This window comes from Prionailurus viverrinus, chromosome B3, assembly GCF_022837055.1.
Source record: "Prionailurus viverrinus isolate Anna chromosome B3, UM_Priviv_1.0, whole genome shotgun sequence".
NCBI lineage: Eukaryota > Metazoa > Chordata > Mammalia > Carnivora > Felidae > Prionailurus > Prionailurus viverrinus.
The window spans coordinates 5,436,945-5,443,756 of NC_062566.1; positions in this window are offsets into that span (position 1 = coordinate 5,436,945).

Consider the following 6,812-nt stretch of genomic DNA (forward strand, 5'->3'; position numbering starts at 1 on the left):
TAAATTCAGAACAAATGGACCTCTAGCCCTGCTTTTCCAGTTGGCTGCCAGACCAGGGCTTTTACCTCTGGGCAGGACATTGGAAGGCTATTCTTGGAGAAATAGATCCAAGAATGAAGAGCTATTTATACTGCCATCAGAGTTTCACCTTAAAAGGCACCACCCGTCCAAACCTACAGTGAAGTTCAAAGTCACCCAAACTCATCATATGCCCAGAGCTTCCAACCAGCTTTTCTTCTCTACTGGTTATTATGTGTGGAAGACCAAAAAGTCCTAGGTATCTGAGGAAAGTCCCTATCATGATAGGTTGAGATGAAAAAGGCAAACAGACAGCAGCAATGCAAAGGATACAGAGACAAGACAGGGAGAATAACACATAATAAAAAAGAAGCTCTTAAATTCTCAGAAGGAGGGCGCCTGGGTGGCTCAGCCAGTTAAGTGTCTGACTCTTGGTTTTGGCTCAGGTCATGATCTCACAGTTCGTGGTTTCAAGCCCCGCATTGGGTTCTGTGCTGACACGGTTTAGCCTGCTTGGGATTCTCTCTCTCTCTCTCTCTCTCTCTCTCTCTCTCTCTCTCTCACTCACACACACACACACACACACACACTCTCCTTCTCTCTCCCCTCCTCCGGCTCTCTCTCTCTCTCTTTCTCTCTCTCTTAAAAATAAATAAATAAACTTAAAAAAAAATTCCCAGAAGGAAAGGAGAACATACTGTGTCCATGGGGGGGAGAAAAAACAAACAAACAAACAAACAAAAACAACCACCCAGGAGGCTATAAAAAAGAAACACTCAGGACAAAATGTGCTTCTAGAAATACAAACTCAATAGATGAAAATTACCCAGAAAGTAGAGTAAGAAATATAGAAATGGAAGCTAGAATAACAATGTGAGAAAATTAGATCAGTACAGGAGATCCAATATCTAAATAACTTGAGTTCCCAGAATGAGAGAACAGAAAAAAAGGGGATGAAATCATCAAAGAAAAACTTGAAAAAAATGTCCCTGAGTTAAAAAACAGAAGTTTCCAGATTCAAAAGGTTTATTGAATGTACAGCGAAATGGATAAAAATAGACTTACAACAAGGCATAGCTTGTGAAATTTTGGAATGCTGTTAACAAACAACTTTCTGCAAGCTTCCAATGAGAAAAAGAAAGGATAAATAAAAAGGATTAGGAAGAAAAATGGGTTTGGACATGCTTGGAAAATTCTTAACAAAAACTCCATCTTAGAATTCTCGACCCAAACTATCACTTAAGTTTGAGAGTTGAAAAAATACATTTTTGGGTACACACAGTCTCAAAACCTTTATGTTTCATGCACTATTTCTCAAGAATCTCATCTCAAGTATGACGTAGTCCACCGAAAACGAGAGAACAAATCAAGAGAGACACAGCGCACAGGAATTAGGACATCCAGTGAGAAAAGAGGAGGCCTCCCATCTTCTGAAGATCCCAGAAGGAGAGCTGTGCTTACACTGTGGCCAGCTGGCCCAGATTGGAGGAGTGAACTTGACAGACAGGTTGAGTGCTGCCATTAGCAAGATCCCCAACTGCCAGGGTGCCTGGGTGGCTCAGTCGGTTGAAGTCTGACTTTGGCTCTGGCCATGATCTCATAGTTCGTGTGAGTGCAAGCCCTGCATTGGGCTCGCTGCTTTCAGTGCAGAGCCCCCTTTGGATCCTCTGTCCCCCTCTGTCTCTGCCCCTCCCCTGCTTCAGCCCTCTCTCTCAAAAATAAATAAAACATTAAAAAAAAAAATCCCCAACTCCCACGGACTTTTCTTTCCATTCGAGAACAGTGTGTTTGATAATCATACTGGCTTGTCTTGACCACATACTGACTCCTGAGAGCCAGCAATAAAGTCATAGGTTTGTGTGTTTGTTTATTTATTTAATTTTTTTTTAACGGTTATTTGTTTTTGAGAGACACAGAGAGAGACAGAGCATGAGCCAGAGAGAGGTCGAGAGGGAGACACAAAATCCAAAGCAGTCTCCAGGCTCTGGGCTGTCAGCACAAAGCCCGATCCAGGGCTTGAACTCACAAACTGTGAGATCATGGCCTGAGCCAAAGTCGGATGAGCCACCCAGGCACCCCATAAGTCATAAGTTTAGAATCAGAAAATACTCAGTGGTCCACTAATAATGCTGCATGTCCTATAGCTGGCTCATACTTTAGTCCTGCCCGGTTGCCCCAACTGTGGCAAGCTCTCTGTTTCCGAGGACTCACTGACAAGCTGTGGCCCTACATGTGGCCCTTCCAGAAGGGGTGGAAGGTGAAGCCAGACTCAGACTCAAGGGACTCTGCTCCCTTTTGCTTTTCCCAGGAGCCTTCGGCTAAAACAGGCATTCATTATTGCCTATTTCTTCCGTGGGTAGGGTGGGCTGACTACTGAGTTTTTCAAAATGAAATAATGCATTGTTTAGGGACACATATACTCATGGTACAATTCTTATTTTTTTAATATAAAAGATGGCTTGACATTAAAATGAGGATTGTGGTTAATTCTCTGGGGAGTAAGTGGGGCAGGACAGAGTTAGAGAGGGGCACACAGTGGACCTTAAAATTAACACTTGTAATAGGGACACCTAGCTAGCACAGTTGTTAGAGCACATGACGTTTGATCTCGAGGTCATGGGTTCAAGCCCCACCTTGGGTGTAGAGATTTCTTAATAAATAAAAATCAAAATAAAAAAATCACTTGTAATGTATTTCTAAGCCTAGGTTGTGGGACATTGCTGCTTAACTATTTTTAAAGTGTACATATATGTTTATACAGTCTTCTCTCTGTATTATATATGTTGTGATAAAATTGTTGAAATAAAAATGAACTGAAAGTCCTGTTTCTCGAGTGGATGCTTGAGTGATCCTGGGACCCAGTGAGGCAGATCTAAGGCAGAGTTATTTTGACTTTGATAGAGAGGAGGAAACTCCCAATTACTTAGGTATTAAATTCTCCTAGGAAGCTTTTTTTTTTTTTTTTTCCTGACTTGCAGAGGCTTGTTCTTTAGGAATTGAGTCACTGGAAACATTAGGAAAGATGTGGTTACTTCTTTACCAACTGCTGGACCCTGCTTGTTCTCTGCCTTAATTCAGATATTACTGGGGGGGGGGGGGAAGCCCCTAATTACAGTCAGTTACTGACTCATAACCATACTTTGCTCGTGGTTATTTCCTCTGAGAAGAATATATGTGGTGTTTCTGCCTGACGTGTGTGTGTGTGTGTGTGTGTGTGTGTGTGTGTGTGTATCATTGTTCCGGAATGTCTTTACATGACCTTCAGCACAGGGTGGGCCTTGCTGGGAAGGCTTCGCCAGCTTCAGCGGAGGGCTGGGCAGCTCTAGCCGACACGCCCAGGCGATGGGTGTGGCTTGTAAGTGTCCAGTCTCATGGCTGTCATTTCACATTACCTGCTGTGTGGTCAGTAGTAATGGAACAGAATATGGAAGCTGACCTGTTCCTCTGGACTAGTCAGGACTCCAGGTTGCAAGGGGCAGAAAACCAACCCACAGATTAAACCACGAAGAGATTTATAGGCTCACTTAACTTTGCAGCATAGAAGGAGATTCTGGCCCAACTGGACCCAAGCGTTCCAACAAAATTGTTAGCATGTTTCTATCTGCTTTCTCCAGTCCTGGCTTCTTTTTCAGGCTCTTATTGTCTTGCCTAGGGCCAGGTGACCATCCCTGATGCAATCACATGGACTGGAGGGGTAGACTGGTCTCATTGACAGCATATATACATACCCATCCCTGTCGGGGCTCCTGGGTGGCTCAGTCGGTTGAGCGTCCGACTTCAGGTCAGGTCATGATCTCACACTCTGAGTTCGAGCCCTGCATGGGGCTCTGTACTGACAGCTCAGAGCCTGGAGCCTGCTTCAGATTCTGTGTCTCCTTCTCTCTCTGCCCCTCCCCCGCTCATGCTCTGTCTCCTCTGTCTCAAAAGTAAATAAACATAAAAAAAAAATTTATATACCCACCCCTGTCCTGGAGAGGGGCTTGGATCCACCATCTGACGTGGACTGAGAGAAGAAAAGGTAGTTTTCACTACAGCAGCTATGCACACATAGAAACTACCCCTGGAGTCAATTTTCAATAACTAATGTTTGAATTTATATGAGGTCATGATAAATTTTAGGTCTGATTTATGAACTACCATTATCTTCTGACCTGGACATAGTTTATAAGTCTTCACACTTAAAAAAAAACCATGCTTAAAAACCTTGAGGGGCACCTGGGTGGCTCAGTCGGTTGAGTGTCTGACTTCGGCTCAGGTCCTGATCTCATGGTGGGTGAGTTCGAGCCCCACCATGGGCTCTCTGCTGTCCATCTCCCTTCTCTACCCTTCCTCTGCTGACACTCGCTCTCTCTCAAAAATAAATAACTGTTAAAAAATAAAAAAATTAAAATCTTTAAAAAAAACTTAAAAAATGTTGAGGTTTCCAATTCAGATGAGTAAAGAAAGTCGTTTTTACTAAAGCAGTTTGACAGGAATAGAGCCCTTATGTCTGTATACTGAATGGGGGAAAAGTTAACAGGAGAAGTCAATCTGCTGCCTCTGATGGGTCTCAGAATAATTTACTCTGACTTGGGGCCTTCAATTCGATTTGGTTAAGCAGTTCATGGTTTCGGCCTAGTTCAAAGACTTGTGCATGCAGTGTTCTCACTGAAGGGATTTCTTTCACAGTACCTGGGGAAAAAAGGGGTTTTAGATCTAAGAAGTTTGTTCCAAAACTCCTCCTTTATTATTTATTATTTCTCACTTGGTATTGTGCCTTCTCTGTGGGGACCTACATTATTCTCTTTCATTGCACAGTGGGTAAGATGGACTTTGGGGATACGCTGCTTGCTTGCAAATGCCTCACTAACTCTGTGACGTCGACTCCGTTAGTCACTTCGCCTCTCTGCGTCTTCCATTCCCTCATCTGGGAAAACCTCCTACATAGGATTGCCTGCAGAAACTCCTTAGGACCTTGCTGGGCACATAGTGAGCACTTTATGAGTGATTTCTACCACTCTTATTATTTCAGGGGCTCTCAGAGCACACAGCCAAGGGGCCTGTTTGACTTCTGGTTGAGATGGGAGCGTGGAGGGCAGAGGGCAGGCGCCTGAAGCTGGGAAGCCCTATTAAAAGTAGAACAGAAATAGACAGGAGGAAACCAAGCGCTTTCTCTTCAGATTGCTATCAAACCACGCTTCGTTGCAGACTCTGGACTTGGGTATGGCCAGAGATCAAAGGCCCTCTTATGTGCGGTGACATTTCTGAGCACAGGGCTGAGTTGTAAAACTCTTGAATGGAAGATTTTGGCACTTGGAACAGCTTGGGATAGAAAGGCAGAATTTTTATAGAGGCGATTCATAGAACTGCTTATACTCATGGAGAATCCAGACTGTTATGACTCACTTGTCTCTTTATTGCTTTGGACCAAGAACTGTTGTTTCCTTTTAAGTCCCTCTGTAGGAGCTGAGCTACAGCCTAAGGCCCGACATAACTCTTTCGGGAAGACAGTGTGGCTTCAGTGAGCGTGAACAGGAATACCCCCTTGTTGGGCTGTGGGTCAAGTGTACTGGACAAGCCGAATAAGGATTTTATTTTTACCAGGAGATAGAGTTTCTTTTGGAAACTGGCAGCATCCTTAATGCTTCTTTAACTTCAGATAAGCTTCCCTTTTGTCTGTCTGCCCTTTTCATCGTATGAAAGCATAGGCTAAATTTGATTGTGTGACAAGCAGGGGGACAGTGGAACAACTTTGGGAAGTAGAAATCAGTGTGCCTGGGTGGCCTGCTATGCAATTAGGGATAGCAGAAGGGGTCATTTGGAGTCCGGCTTGCCCGAGGTTCTGTTGGGTCTCCTGGGAAGCACTGGGAAGTGGATTTTTGGGCTGATGGTAAGGCCTCGTGTGGTAGGCAGACTTCTAAGATAGCTCCCGGTGCTCCCCACCTCCTGGCACTTTACTCCTTCGTGTAACCTCCTCCTCATGTGTTCTTGCTGCACCTAGTGACCTGCTTCCCATGAACAGAATAGGACAAAGGTAGTGGGATGTCACTTGCATTATTAGGTTACAAAGGACTGTGATTTCTACCTTGCAAGGACACTCTTTCTTGTTGCCCCTTTCTCCTACTCTTCCTTGTCTTCTCTTTTATGCTTTGAGGAAGCCTGATGCCATGTTGGAAAGGCCCATGTGGCAGGGAACTGAAGGTGGCTTTTGGTCTATATCCTGCAAAGAACTGATACCCTCAGTCCAATACCTGTGAGGAACTGAGTCCTGGCACACTAGGGGAGTTTGGAAGTATGTCCTGCCCCAGTTGAACCCTGAGTTGACTGCAGTCCAGCTGTCACCTTGACTTCTGTCTTGTGAGAGGCCCTGAACCAGAGGACCCAGTCAGGCATTGCCTGGCTTCCTGGCCCTCTGAAACTGTGATTTGTGTATTGTTTTAATTTGCTAAATTTGGGCGTAATTTTTAATGCCTCAGTAGGTAACTAATATAGCAGGTCAATAACATTTACCATCTCAAGAAAAGAGGGAAACAAAGTCTGCCCTCAAACTCTGGGGTTTTGAGTTCTCAAAGTGGGTTGGGAACTCACTATGAGGTAGCAGATTATCCTGAATTCACTGAGACAGGGTTTCTGAAGAACACGGTCTAGGGTTAGGCATGTCTTTAATGTAGAACCTAGGGTTTATCTCAAGACCTTGGGAAAGAATGCCAGAACCAGAAAAGCCATGATTTCTCTGGGATCCTGACTGAAGTTGAAGTCACTGGTTGCGAGGAAATCTACCCCCTTTGGTGACAAAGAGTAGGAAGTGATAAGTG